The sequence below is a fragment of the Sarcophilus harrisii genome, chromosome 3, assembly GCF_902635505.1.
Source record: "Sarcophilus harrisii chromosome 3, mSarHar1.11, whole genome shotgun sequence".
Taxonomy (NCBI): Eukaryota; Metazoa; Chordata; class Mammalia; order Dasyuromorphia; family Dasyuridae; genus Sarcophilus; species Sarcophilus harrisii.
This window is the reverse complement of record NC_045428.1, coordinates 33,589,466-33,604,297: the sequence shown is the minus strand read 5'-3', so window position 1 is coordinate 33,604,297 and position 14,832 is coordinate 33,589,466. Positions and strand designations below refer to the sequence as shown.

General features: G+C 33.7%; 1 protein-coding gene across 6 annotated transcripts in view; it reads right to left on the bottom strand.

Annotated features, from left to right (window-relative positions):
• NAALADL2 (N-acetylated alpha-linked acidic dipeptidase like 2) overlaps window positions 1–14,832 on the bottom strand; it is a 1,183,950-nt gene that overhangs the window by 153,938 nt on the left and 1,015,180 nt on the right. The window lies entirely within an intron of this gene.

The window sequence follows — 14,832 nt, the reverse complement described above, 5'->3', positions numbered from 1 at the left end:
TCTAATACTCCATTTTCCAAGCACTTAAAAGAAAATGCACAAAGGCATCAAACTCAAGATCCCAAAGATGGATAGGAGATTAATAGGAAAGGATGGGAATGTGGGGACAGCTGGGTGGCACTGGCCCTTGAATCAGAAAGAATCTGAAATTAAAATCCGGTCTCAGGCTCTTACTACCTGTGTCATCTTTGGAAAGTTGCTTGACTCTGCCTCAGTTTCCTCATCTGTAAAATGAGCTGAAGAAGGAAATGGCAAACCTTTCCAGTATCTGTCAAGAAAGTCCGAAATGGGGTCATGAAGAGTCAGATACAACTGAAAAACAATTTAATAACAAGAAGAAGTTGGAATGTGAGCATTCCTGAAAGAACAACCTTCATGAACTTTTTGAAAAGACAATGAAGGACATGCCAAGGGAGGGAAGAAGGGAGGAAGGCAAGGAGAGAGGGAGGGAAGGCTCACAATGAGAAACTGAGCTCAGACAATCCTGAATGTCTACTATTTCTGTATTTCACGGCAGTTTCCATGAGAACCTGGTCCAATTGTTCATGATGACATGAATGTATTCCTTAAAATCTTTTCACTCAATAAGGCTAATCATCAAAAGAATGACTACTAGGTAACAGATGTTTAGAACACCATAATTCAAGAACAACCTTCAACATGGAGAGGAAGCCATCAGTAACTCTAGAAGAAGCATTCACGTCTATAAAATCATGACACCTTTAAGTATTGAAATATTTGAATTGACACAATCCAATTTGTGGGTTCTAGTCCCCTTTCAGAGTCACAGAACTTGAATTGGAAGGAAACTCTGAAGTTATCTAACTTAGCTCACACATGAATATTCTCTCTGTATTATAGACAACAAAGTGGTCATCTACTATTTCCATGAAGACCTCCAAAAGATATGACACCATCTTCTGAGACAGCTTATTACATTTTAGGATAGTTCTAATTGTTATGAAGTTTGCCTAAATTTGTCCATCTGTTTCTCCTCGTTGCTTCTAATCTTGCTGTCTGGAAACTAGAAAGGAAGAAGTATTTATTAAGCACCTACTACTGGCCAGAAACTATAGTGAACATTTTAGAAATATCTCACAACCACCTTTGGAGTTAGGTATCATTTTAATTAATTTTATTCATTTTATAGTTAAGGAAATTGAGGTAAAGATAAGTGACTTGATCAGGAACATACAGCTAGAAAGCATCAGAGACTGGATTTGGACTCTTCTTCCTGATTCTGGGCCCATTCCTCTACCTCCCATGATATGTATCTGCTCCTCAATCATACTGATAGCAGAAGGAATCTATTTCTTAGAAGCAATAGTTATTTAAATATATGAAGACTGGTATCAACTGAATTTTTTCCTCTTTATACCTAAGATGTCTGAGATCTTCATCTAATCCTCAAATGATGCGAGGTCCTTCATTATCTTGGTTCTACTTTTGATGGTCTTGATGCTCATTGACATTAATGTCTTTACCACAATTAGGTGTCCAGAACTGATTAAATGATCTGGATATGGTTTGACACAGGGCATGGTCAGCAGTGCCATCCCCTCTTGATTCCTGGAAGCTATATCTCTCTTACTGTAGCCTCAACATAGGGCAGCCAAATTCTCCTGCTGACTCATTCCAATATTTCCATACCTAAAATGTCTGGCTCATTCTTTTGCAGACAAGCTGTTGAGCAAAGCAACTCTGGTTTACACTTCCATAAGATATTTAAACATGGGAATTTAATTGTACTTTATACATCTATTATACTCTATTGATCTAAATATAGTATACTCTATATATATACCTACACATATTATCCTATTTATTATCCAATTTGAGCGACTTTTGCTTGATCTACTCTGATCTCATTTTCTGGGGAAACTGAGGCTTAAAGATCTTAAATGACTTGCTTCATTCAAATAATAATTGGAAGACCCAGGATTAGAACTCAGGACCTGAGAAAATAAACCTCAGATAGATGAAGATATCTGCCCATTATCACATTGCTATTAAATCTCAAGTCTTCTTTACTACAGCTCCAATGTTTAATTTGCATTGTTGTACCGATCCTATTAGGTAAATTGGAGGAGAGCAATGGAGACATGACAACTTGGCAAATTCTTTTATTTTTATTGCATGAGATAATCTTAATGCAAATAACATCTTAAAAATCCATGTAAGTAATTATCCATTTATAATCTTAAAAAAAATTATCATCTACCAGAATAAGCATAGAGATAGTTCCTTATCAGGAAATTAAGTAGTAAAGACACTTATTAGTTGTGTGACCATAAATTTGTTATCCTTTGTATTAAATTCAATTGTAAGACTTTTGCTTTATTCTTATTAAATGTCATCTTATTAAATTTGCCCATTGTATGAAGATCTTACTGCATCCTTATTATTCCCCAGTTTGTAAACTACTTATTGTGTCCAGCTTTGGGTCATCTACAGCTTTGATAAGATTTATTCAATTGTTTTCAGTCATGTTGAACTCTTTTTGTCTCCATTTCGGATTTTCTGGACAAAGATACTGGAGTGCTTTGCCATTTCCTTCTTTAGTTCATTTTACAGATGAGGAAATTGAGGCAAACAAGGTACTCAGGGTCTAGTAAATCTTCTGGACTTCAAACCTGGCACTTTATCCACTTTACCACTTAGTTTCTTGATAAGGAATCATCCATACTTTTATTCTGGTAGATAATATATTTTTTTAGAATGTAAATGGATAACTACTTACACTGATTTTTAATATGTTATTTGTGTTAAAATTGGAACTTGACTAACATAACGATGTCATTTTGGTCCTCTTTGAGAACAAAAAATAACAATCAACCAATAACCAAACTGGGAATCATAACAGCTTTAAGTGTAAACCTCTATGCATCCCACCATTTAGCTTTCTCTCCATAATAATTTAATAATTCCTGGAATTGCCTGCTCATATGAGTTTTGTAAGGCTTGACTGAAGTCATACATTGCAAAGTGTCTTGTAAACCTTACAACTCATATGTGTGCCAGTTATGGGGAAGGAATAATTTCTTCATTTCTAACCCTTCTTCTTCCCTGATCAGCTTTTCCAATTACTAATCATTTTTATTCAGGACTAGTTTGCTTAGAATGATTGTCAGAATTCCAGAAAAGTGGTGAAATTTTCTTTTTTCAAAGAAAGCATTAATCTTCTAGCTTGAGCTAGAGATAACAAGCCTTAAGCTGAGCATTAGTCAACCAAAGGGTCACTCATATCAGCCTGTCCAAAGAAGTTAGCTGAAACATATAATTATAGTTCAAAAGAACAACTTTGGTCATGTTTTCCTATGAGATTTGAGCAGCTAAACAGGCATAAAAATTAAATGTAAAAGCAATCTTTAAAATTAATTAAAATGAGATGATTTGTGTGGAAATCAATAAAGGTTAATGGGAGCACAAGAATACTAAAATACCCATCAGATCTCAGTAAATGGAATGACACAAAGAAAAACTCCTTCACTGAGATGTTTTTAAATAGCTGAAAAACACTTATAGGTACACATAAACTTGCATGCTGGTCTCAGTAGAATCAACTATTTCCTATTTTGACTCAATGATAGCACACATCACTAATTTCAAAGAAGCAAAGAATTTTAAGAGTGGATAGGAACTTTCATGGTCATCTAGTTACTCTAAATCGACTAAATTCCTGATGAAGGGAAGTCACTTCTTTGTTTAAAGGCCTCCCCAGTGGAGGGGGTGGGGGGGTAAGAGGTGAAAAATTGGAACAAGAGTTTTGGCAATTGTTAATGCTGTAAAGTTACCCATGCATATAACCTGTAAATAAAAGGCTATTAAATTAAAAAAAAATAATAAAATAAAGGCCTCCCCAGAAAAGGCAATGAAAGTTTCCTAAGGCAGTCCACTTTTTGGACATTGATAGTTGTGAGGAAGTTTTGCTTCCTATTAAACCTCATTTTGCTATTTTATCTTTTTGTAGTCTATTTATGGAATTAAGTCTTTGAGCCACTTCCCAAGTATCTCAACATCATTTTAATATGTTTCCAAATGTAGACTTGGATTTCTTCCTCCACCTTCTCTGACTGTTAGATGAGTTTTTCCTTCATCATATTAGAACTTGGTCTCCATCTCACTTCTCAACTATTTTAACACTAGCCTTTCTACCTCTTCAAGGTCATTATTTGTGTTATCCTCCCCCATTTGTCCTTGAAGGCAAGATTTGTTTTGCTTCCTTGTATTTATATCCCTAGTGTTTAAGCACAGTTCCTTGTACATAGTAAGCATTTAATTAATTTTCATTCTTTCTATCTGTCTATCCACCCATCCATCCATCCATTCTAATGTAGCTACCTATCCATTCAATCTAATCTAATTCATTTATCTACCTATTATCTATCTGTGATTCTATCTATCCATACTATTGTATATATGTATGTATCAGAGACAGTATGACATGAAAAATTGTGAGCCAATCTCAGGGTCGAGAAGCCCCTCAAATATTATCTTAGATGCCACGGGACTATAAGTCATCTAGTGCTCCTAAAAAGTTGTAAATTGTCAAATACTTGCCTACTTGACTTAATAAGAATGAAATCTCTCACCAGGATTTTTCCCACAACAGTAAAATCACAGATCTGGTACAAAGTATGTGTGCCATGAAGCCATGCATGTATCTATATATAGATATGTATATAGTCATATAACCCTACATTTATAACACAGATTTATTGTCATGATGAAATATATATTTGTATAATAAATATATATACAATTTTTTTAATTTAAAAAAGCTAACAAAAAAAAACTCTAATAAACTTGCTTTAAAGACATATAATGAAATTCTTTTGCTCCCTGAAAAACTACCATTTTTCCTTATAGGCACATACAAGATTTACATCATAAGTTACTGTGTCAAACAAGGTCTTCCTAGAAATCCAGTCACTACTTTCTTTGCTTAAAGTCTAAGCAAAAATATACGTTATCATGGTCTATATTAAAGTGTCTTCTCCCTGCAAGTGCTCTTTTAAAAAAAGGACTCAATTCACACATAGTATAGGCTGGAGACACACATTAATTTAGTTTTCTGCACTGCCAATATTTTATATAACATTAATCCATAGACATAGATTAGAAATTTATTATGCTCCATGATTTTTTCTACTGACTCACTTAAAACTTACTTACATACTCCTTCAACAAGCAAAACAATAATCTTGTCTTCTATTTTTAGGGCCTTTCCACTAAAATCCTTTCACATTGATTATTCCATTCACTTTCACAGACTTTATACAAAACAAGAATTTTTTTCTGGGACACCAAAAAATTTCTCTGCATTATTAAAAAAATCATTCTTAGTAGTCTATTCCTATTTCTAAAATTCAAAGAAGGGCAAGAACATTGACCTTGACTTCATGACCTCAAGCTCTCAAGCTTAAACTAGGTTTACACAAGATCCAATATTAGGTTCAAGATAGCCAACTCATAAGACAGCATGGGACACTGGAAAAAAAGAAGATGACTAAGGAGTCAGAGACAGATGTAAGTTCAAATCCTACTGCCAGTGTTTGGACAGAAGGAATGTGCTTTGTTTCCTTACTGTATAATATGAATGTTAAGATTTGCTTTGCATTTAACCTATATTTATTGAGCTTGGGAACATGTGATATTTATTCAGCAGAAGAAAAAGTCCTTGAAAAGAGGGACTTTTTTGTATTTACATTTATATTTCTACATTACCTGACACATAGTAGGTACTTAATAAAAGATGAAAATGTGGATGATACTGGATAGTTCTAATATATTTCTAAGTCTATTAGATTAGTAACCTGTTCTTTGAGTTTAGAGTTTATAAGTATAACCAATTATTTTGAAATCAGCTCTGAGGGTTCTACCATAATTTTCTCTTCATCCTTCCCCAGGCTCCAGGAGCTCAACAATTTCTCACATAATCACTGTCAGAAACACTGATTCTTCTCTGAACCAATTACCAGTCAAACCAGTCAGTTGGTTCTACTGCAAAAGGCTGTTTTCTGCCAAACCAAAATCAATACTGTCAACCATCAATTATCTGTCCTAATGGAGGAGAGCAATGACCTTGATAATCAAAAAATCATTTCTATTTAGTTTTGGAAATAGTATATATGCACACTGGATTATGGGTAGGTATGAAGTGCAACAAGTATACTTTGGTCACTCTGCTCAATGCACACTCCCACCCTTCTCAAAGTTAACAACAAAGACAATTAGCCAAACCCAAAAAGAGGAACTAGTGGAGTAGAAATATTTTTTTTCAAGCTTATGCCTAAAGTAAGAAGGAAAGAAAAAAAAAAAAAGGAGAGGGGAAAAAAGAGAGAGGGAAAAGAGAAGGAATAATCTAAGTAGTCTTTTTTTGTGGATGATGAATAATAAAAGTTGACACCTATATTTTTTCAAATGCTTTACATTTTAAAAATCTCATTTAGTCCTCACAACACTTTCTGAGAAAATTAGCCTTAATTTAAACGTGAAGAAATTAAGGCACAGAATAGGAAAGTGATTTGTCCAAGATTACAGAGCTAGAAAATATTTAATCAGTCAATTCACAAACATTTACTTACGTGATAACTTGGTGCATTTTGATTTGCTAAGTGCTAAGAATACAAAAGAAAAAAAAAAGAAAGAAAAAGATAAAAAAACAAACAAACAAACAAAGAAACAAACAAACAAAAATAGCCAGGATTCAAATCCTATTTGGGGGATGCCGGAGGTAGAGGAGGTTTCAAATACAAAGTCTTTTCTGCTAGCCATAACCTAAGTTTGGGACTTAGTGGCTCAAAATTCCAGAGGGCCTCCTTCAAGCCTCCATTTTCTTAAATTCTTTTATGAGTAGCAGGGCCTAAATGGAATCAGTCAAAATAAAGATGCAGGGTAGGACAGTCCTTGCCTAGAGGCCTCCAGGATAATCAATAAAGGTAATAATCCAATTAAAATAATAAAGAGTTGGTGGCATAGAGCTATATTATTGAAATGCCTACCATTATTGACATTTCAACTTTATGGTCATTAAAGTTTGAAGTTAGAATTTCATAGGCTCCCTGATAATGTCATTACCAGAGGAAACTTTGGCACTCATAGTACCTAAGCAAGACAAATATTTCAATATACATGTTGCCCTTTTCACACTAGCCACAGTTCATGTTTATTGTTCAATCTTTGGCATTTGGTACATGGAAAACAACTTTTCTTATCTGTATATGTCATTTAAACTTTTCATGATAAATATATACCTGCAACTGGCTTAAGTCAAAGAATCAAGAATCAAAACCCGATTATAATTCTTTTTGATCTTAGGCAAATCATTAATGACTCTGTGCCTCAGTTTTCTCATCTGTAAAATGGTGGGGGGGGGGCGTAAACTAGATGTGTTTTAATCTTCAAACCTAAACCTTCAAGGAAGAGGAAACAGAGAGGTATATGAATTCTTTTGTTCTTGCTTTTAACCGAGGGCTAAAGTGCTAAAGTGTTGGGGGCGGGGAAGAGAAAATGGTGGTCCTACTTACTCCCTCTCCCTTACTTCTAACATGTGACTGGTCTCTAATTCTAATATAAAGTTTTCTTATTTAGGTAAAGACAGTATCTTACTGATCTAATCTTATTTTTCCTAATTACCTGTATTTGACTCAGTCTTTTTTATTTCCTAGTATGCCTTTACTCTGACTGTGAGGGTGAGGAAAATTCTAAGAGCCACAGGAGACAATGACCTTTCCACTACAAAGTTGGAATCTGAACGCTCCAGTCCATTTTCAGAGAATTTTCACTCTAGCTGGAGGTATAATAACATGTCATTCATGTGTTCAATTATTTTATACCCAAGCACATTATTACTAGAAATTTGGAGTCTTAAAATCTGTCTCAACAGCTCTGAGTCTAAGAAAGGGTTAGACTATGAACCATTGCATAAAATTATTAATATAATGTTCAGTGTCAGAATTGCAGAAACAAAAGCTTAAATTCTGACAGCTTTTCTAGTGTCATAGAGAAAAAGATGCCAAGTTGAAGATTAAAACATAATTAATGATACTGGTCTTGTTTCCAAAACTCACAGGCATAGATCAAAGTAATTAGGTAAATCTCAGAGTTGTTAATTGTTAATAAAATGATGGCTAGTTAAATCATCCTTGTTCTTATTATCAATAATCAGATGAATATGATACTTTCATATCTAATTTTTAAACAATAATTCATCTTTATAAATAGAGAAGAAAAGACATCTCTACATCTCTATTCTCTTCAACTCTCTAATTATCTACCCAGGAAAATTTTTTATCTTTTTTTCTTCTACCAATCCTCATCCTGTACTGATGATGACTACTTTCTGGAATATTAGAGTTCAGCAAAAGTTCTGATCATGTTTTATTTCATTTCCAAATTGTCAGATTACTTCCTCCATAGTCTAGGAGCTTCTCATTTCAGCAGCCCAATTCTAGATTCAGGTGCTTTGATTTAATATTAACCATATTAGAGATAAAAATGATATATTTAAAATATTTCTTAATATAGAATAACAAATCCATTACATATTAATATGAATAGCAATTTGTTTTATTTTGTTTTTGCCAACTTTAATCAATTGTTTTGTTTTTCTGGTTATACATGTATATATAACTTCTTAAATACACATTTCATGTTTTATTTTTTAAAACCTTCTATTTTCTAAAACAACAACTTACTGAAAAAAGTCTGGTTATTTTTCATATTTTTACAAATGTCTTTAATGTCTGACTTAAGAGAAAACATCTGGGTTCTTATATCTGCTTCTGCATCTAATCTGTTGCAATGTCATTTTGGTTGAAATGAAGTATAGAAAGTTCTGACTTAAATATGTGATTGAAATTAGAAGAATATTTTAATTGGTAAATAACGCCTCAGTGTTACTATGAAAGTAATTTTGATCCCATTGCTCCCCAAAGGAGTCTCAGTAATCTCAAGGGTCATCAGACCATATTTTGAAAAAGAATCACTTTCCTGTACCAATGAACTGATAGAGATTCAGTTTCTTTCCCCTCTCATCAACCTAGAACTGTGCCTCATAAAACAGAGGCTTAGTAATTATGTACTGAAGTGCATCAAATCTCAATTTAATATGATGAAACAATTTCACTTTTGAACATATATTCATTCTACCTTAAAGAACATATTGGGTATGTCATTTGAGAAAACCATTGCATAATTCAAATTAGATTAAGAACTAATTGCTAAGAAAAATGTTAGTAATTTAAGCTATATTTTCTCTATCACATCAACAACTCAAAATAAGGATATTAAAGATTTATGACAATGGAATATTTAGAATTTCTGGGAAAAGAGTAGCCATACTTATAGAACAAAAGCAATCAATAAGGATTTCTCAAGGGGTGGTAGTTGGAACAAGGAAACATATTTATTACGGCAAATCTATATCAGTGACTGAAGTGTATCCTCGAACTCCCTGGAAACTTACCCATTATCTTGGATGACCTTTTTTCATGGTGGCACTGAGTGATGTTTTCAGAGCATCTAAGTAGAGAAATCCAATATCTTTATACCCAATTCTATAGGGCCATCCAAATCCTTCCATTTTGCTTTGTTTCAGTGAGTGCTGACCAATGGAAACTTGGAAACATTTTTTGCTCTACAGTTTGTTTCAAAGGTCTTTCTTGTACACTCTAACCGTGGGCTATCTATAGCTAATTTTCTATCTTTGTCTTGCTGTGTCCTCTGTCTCTGTTATTTCCTAAGCACTTTGAAAGAGGGAAAGGGGATAAGTTCCTAGAAGAAAAAATTAAAAAAAAAAACAACTTTTTTTTTCTTTTCAAAATGAAAAATTATAACTTCAGTTGATAGAATACTGGATTTAAATTTGAGAAAGCTGAGTATGAATCCTGGCTGATAGGCTGTTTGTGACCCTGGCAACTCAACTAACTTTTCTTTCTATGTAAAATGAAAATAACAATATTGTATTACCTTCCCCATACTGCTGCTGTGAGGAAAGTACTTTCTAAGGATTTGTTTTTGTCACCCTGTGGAAGTATACATGTGTGAAGAATATATATATATATGACAAGGAGAGAGGAAAAAAGAGAGAGAATGAATATAAATAGAATAATCTTCATAGATTCCCACTTTTATGGAGAAAGACTAAAGGTTACTGTTTTATATAGGAAACCTTTGTTTATTAGCTCTGGGACCTTAAGCAAATCTTGATCTTTATAGATTGTGCTTCTTGTATAGCATTTTATAAACTATAAAGCACCATGTATATATAATTGCTGAAATTATTTCCGATTTATGTGTATACATGTGTGTGCACATATGTGGACATGTACACTGTCTGTGTACATGTTTATGACATGCATGGTTGTGTCATTTTTTAAAAAAAATTTGTTTTACCCCCATTAGAATATGAGCTTTAAGAAGGCAAGATTGATTTTGCCTTTCTATACAGCCCAATGCTTAACTCAGTGAAGCACCTAAAAAGAATTTTTTAACTAATGTTTGTTGACTGGCTTATTGACTAGGTGAGTTCGGAATCTGACTCCCACCTGCCTTTCTCTTCTTATTTCATGAGGGCTTCTCTGTAACCACTTTCCATTTCAATCACCCAGGCTGGTTATAAATGTACATGATGTTCTTTCCTCTGCCTTTGCAGAATCAGATTGTAGGATATGGAAGACCCAATCCCAAACTTCTGCCTTGTGGAATCAGTCCCTCTTTTCATTAAAAATACAGCTCAGAGGAGCAGCGAAGTGGCACAGTGGATAGGAGCCAGGAGGATCTGAGTTCAAATCTAGCTTAAGACACTTACTAGCTATGACTCCAGATAAATCACTTAATCCTGATCACCTATACACACATAAAGAGAGACAGGAAGAAGGAAAGGGAGAGGAGAAGGAGAGAGAAAACTCAAGTCTTATAGACATGATCTTTCTGAATCTCCTTAAATATTAGCACTTTCTCTTTTGAAATTACTTTGTATTCTTTTATATATACACTGTGAACATAGTTTAAGCAAAATCTAAACTCATTTTATCTCATCTTTCTATTTCTAGAGCCAATCATATAAATATATGCTTGATAAGTGTCCCCTTTGTTGTTGAATTGAAAGAACTTGATTTTGCTTTTAAAAGTTGTCCAGCAGAAACAATGATCACAGTATTGTCCACTCAAAAACATTTCTAGTGCTTCCCATTTTTACAAACGTAGAAAAATGTCTCCCAAGGAATGAATAGCTATACAACAGCATGAGTTTACACAATTCATTCTCTTACTCGTTCCTATCTTTGTATCCAGAAATAACATTTTGTAATATTTTGTCAAAATTGAGGAAAGATTATATTGATTATTAACTTCTATTTTAAAAATAAAGGAAGCTTCCCTTGACAGCCTCCCTTTGGGTAATAATGGGCTCATGAGCACTATAAAGGAACTAATAGTAAAAGATATATCTTTAGAAATGATAACATTAGTGGTACATAATAAGCTGAATCTCTTTAGGCAAGAAAAAATATATAGCTGGTAATATCTATAATTGCAGTAAAGGAAGTCTTTGAATTTAATTATACATATATGAAAAAAAAAAACCTGCAGTTACCCCTCTCCACTATAAATACCAATGGGTGTGTTTCAATAGCCCATCATCTGCTTTGAATAGCTCCAACTAACATCCATTATTATAAACAAATGAGCATTCATAATGAGTATTTGTTTTTACTAGTGTAACACTTCATGAAAACATACAGAGCAGCTTTAAGTGTAGATATTCCACATCTAGTAAGAGCAATTTGATATAGCAGGGGAACACAGATCTCAGTGCTTTATAAATAAAAACTAAAGCTAGAAAAAATAATAATAATAAGGTAAATAAATAATAAAATAAAAAATAAAACTAGAAATCTGCATCAATATTTTACATCCATATATATGCATAGATGCACACATGTACATGAATATGCATACATATGTGATTGTGCATACATGGGGATAAGGATGAGATTGAGATTTCCATGGTATGGAGAACTCCCCAGTGAGAAAATGCCCTCTAACAATGCAGTCTCACAGTGTTGAGAAGTTAAATGAGTGTGTTATGTACATGTGTCAGATATAGATACAAAGAAATATTCATATCTATGTTAATAATTATATATGGCTCTAAAAATATACATATGGGAATACATATATACATTTATTGGAAGTAGCTGGATGGCTTCAAGGATAGAGTGCTAGGTCTGGAATAAGGAAGATCTGAGTTAAAATTTAGTCTCAGAGACATGCTAGCTGTATGATCCTGTGTAGTCACTTACTCTCTGTTTGCCTTAATCCACACAGAAGGAAATGACAAATTACTCCAGTTTCTTTGCCAAGAAAATCCCATGGACAGTATTGGTGGTCTCTGGTCCACTGCATCAGGAAGACTGAATGATGAGATTGAATAAAAATACACACTACACATACCACACACATACACACACAGTGACATAACAGAATGAGGGAGAACCTGGAGACTAACTATACTTAGGAACCTGATAAGATGGTAGAGAACAGAATTTATAAGGCCTTAAACAAGGGCAGGGACCAGACAAATGGTAAGAAGAGGATTAGTTGTAAGAGAGATTGAAAAATCCATCAATTTTCTGTTTTTTTTTCAACAAGAGTTTATCAACATCTATTGTACATTAGATATTGTGCTATGATATATATGCATATATACATGTATATATGTATTTGCATATACATACATGCATAGAATATATATATATATATCACAATCTCTGCATTAAGCAATTATAGTGTTTGTTTTTCTTGAGATGCATGAGAAATTCTCCATGATCTCAGTTACAAAACCACATGAGAAGGAATCTGAGCAAAATCAAATCTACTCTTTCACATTGCCAATTGTACCTCAATTTCCTGGGCATGTAGTAGAGATATGCACCAAAAATTCTATCAGCCTCAAGAATACAAGTGATCTTTGAAAAATTAAACTTACTATCTTTCCCCCTAAAACTTGCCTTTCTTGATTACTATAGAGAGAAATATCATGCTTTCAGTACCCCAACCTCCTCATAACCTAGGGTAGCATCCTCAACTTTCAAGGTCTCAGGTCCTGTTTTCAAACTATTGCTAACATCTGCTGATTTTACCTTCGTAACATATCTCATATATACCTCCTTTTCTTTGATTCTATTCTCTTGGTATAGGCTCTCATTATCTCACACCTGGATTATTGCAAAATAGTGCTAGTGGGACTACCTGCCATAAAGTTCTCCTAATTCCAACCCATCCTCTGGCCACCAAAATGATTTTCCTAAAGTTTTTTTCCAATCAGATTACCTCTCTTTCCCTTCCTCGACAAACATTTTCTATTTCTCTTTTATAGAGTTTATATATATTTGTTTGCCAGTTGGTCTTATTGAGGGCAGGGAATAGCTTTTGCCTCTTGTATTCTCAGGGCCTAGCAAGCATTGTGTCTTGGACATGTCAGACTTTTCTATTGTTCGACTGACTGATTTTAGAGTAGAAAGAATACTGGCTAAAGTGAAAGGTCAGAGACTCGGATGCTGATCATGATTTTCTTTATTCTTTCTGTTCCTCAATCTACTTTTAGATCAAAAATGGGATAACAATGATAATAATATTGACAGCTGCAATGATGAAGATCCTTTCTGATATTCCCTTTGAAAGAATAATATAAAACTTACTTTTCTCTAAAAAGAGAAAGAATACTATGGAAATAAAGTAAGGTCATAAAGGGAAATTTTGAATAGAATGAGGCCCTCTGCTGGTTTCCATGACCATCTTTATATAAATTGGATTTTGCCTCAATCTAGGTATTAATATGCAGTGATAATATGTAATATATAACATTATTTATCATATTTATATTGTATTATGTTATACTTTATGTGTAAGTATTTTGAATTCCAGTGGAGAAATACTATAGATTCAGTGTCTATTTACTGCAAGATTAATTTTCTAAAAGCATAGCTCTGATCACAGTCTTTTTCCAACACCAAACTAAAAATTGTTCTCAATTATCTTAATTAATTAATTAAGAGGATGAAGGTGAGATCCATCTGGAAAGAGTGTGAAAAAAGGAACATCCAGTTTTGGTTTAAAGATACTCTAGGAAGATAGAGACCTCTCTCAAGGCAGCTTAATGCACTTTTATCAGCTCTAATTATTAGAAAATTTTCCTTCTACTGAATTGTAATCTCCCTCTCAGCAGCTTCCACAGACTATTATTAGTTCTGCCATATAGAGAAAAGCAGAATAAGTCCAGTGCCTTGTGAACTTGATAACCTGTCAATATCTGAAGACATGTTTCTTGCCCCATACCCAGGTTTTCTCCGGCTAAACAAGGGGGAGCTGCTTTGAGAGACTGATCCTCCTTAGAGTCTCCATCCCTTTTCTTCCCAAATTCACTACCAACAATTCTACCTATTTTAATCATAAAGTGACAGGGTTCAGGGACTGATATTCCAACTAGTATTTTGTTTATTTATCTCCAAGAAATGACCTGGGTCAGATTCTATGATTCCAGGAAGGAACAATTGTTCTTTTGCAAGAAGAGGTAGGTGGAGAGGAAAATAGCACTTTTCAAATAGATGCAGCTTGAGTTGTCCTTCAGCAACTTTATACTATACCAACCCACTGTCACTGCTGCAGTGATGAATTACACCTTTTGGCATCCACACAGAGCCTCATTTGTAACTTTCTTTGGGTTCTATGAATTACATCAAAAAGACAAATGCCAGGATAAATTCAAACCTTTAAAAAACAAAACAAAGCAAAACTACTACAAGAAGAAAATGCAGCAACAGAAGA